Here is a 1,049-nt window from a genome sequence, read left to right on the forward strand (position 1 = left end):
AAGCTGTCATCTTTGACCAATTCTGTGGCATGCAAGACATTGTGGTAGGGGAAGACTCACTTTCTCATCCTGTGGGTACAGAAATCAATTATCTTTGACTGCTGCTCTTGACCACATAACATACCAGTCATACTGATAGCAAAGTTTTAGTGAATGTCGATATTGCACTGTACATTCTTTTCTGACCTGTTGCCAGCCAGCTTCCTCACATCTTCACCAGCATTGGGGAGGATCATGATAAGTGTGTGATGCTATCCATAACCACAGAGACCCTCAAGTCAGCAGTGGTTCACTTTGTTGCCAGAGAACTAATTACCCAGAGAGAGCTGGTCTTCAGGCAGGTGAGGGATGACCTTACATACAGAACAAGCTCATCCTCAATGACATGTCCTTGACATATCTGATCATCAGGAAGGAGTTCACAGAAGTGCTGAAAGCCAAACAGGTGGCTCAGCAAGAAGCAGAGAGGTCCAGATTTGTGGTGGAAAAAACTGAGAAGCAGAAAAAGGCAACCATCATCTCTGCAGAGGTCGACTCCAAAGCAGCTGAGCTGATTGCCACTGGCCACTGTGGGTGACAGCATAATTGAGATGAGCATGCTGGAAGCTACAGAAGCCATTGAGTTCCAGCTGTGATGTTCTCAGGACATCACCTACCTGCTCACCCTGCGTGGTTTTCTTGAACAAACTGGGCCAAAATTCCAATGATTCTTAATTTCACCTTCCTTCTATGAAATGTGTGATTGGCTTAAAGTGAAGGAAATAAAAGTAAAATCACTTCAGATCTCATAAACAAACAAACTGCTCAGCTACAGCACTGTCACAAAACTGATTCCTAAACCTCCTTTGCTAAGTTAACTTGCCAAGTGTGAGAAGCCTCTTTCCTGCTTGTACCAGGAAAAGTAAAAGAGAAGAAACTAATGCAGTAACTGTTTGCTTTAACTGTAGTATTCATATTCTTGTGGGAACATCTGATGGAAAAGTTGAGCTTGAAATGAGATGCTCAGAGTTGAGCAATAAATGTGGTGCTCCCTAATGCAAGACTGGGCT

The 1,049-nt window shown here is 43.5% G+C and overlaps 1 pseudogene; it reads left to right on the forward strand.

The window, feature by feature from the left end:
- Positions 1-5: 5 nt before the first annotated feature.
- On the forward strand, positions 6-707 carry LOC103249223 (annotated as a pseudogene).
- Positions 708-1,049: the final 342 nt, after the last annotated feature.

Source organism: Carlito syrichta, unplaced genomic scaffold (assembly GCF_000164805.1).
Source record: "Carlito syrichta isolate Samal-C Ts95f unplaced genomic scaffold, Tarsius_syrichta-2.0.1 Scaffold39336, whole genome shotgun sequence".
Lineage (NCBI taxonomy): Eukaryota > Metazoa > Chordata > Mammalia > Primates > Tarsiidae > Carlito > Carlito syrichta.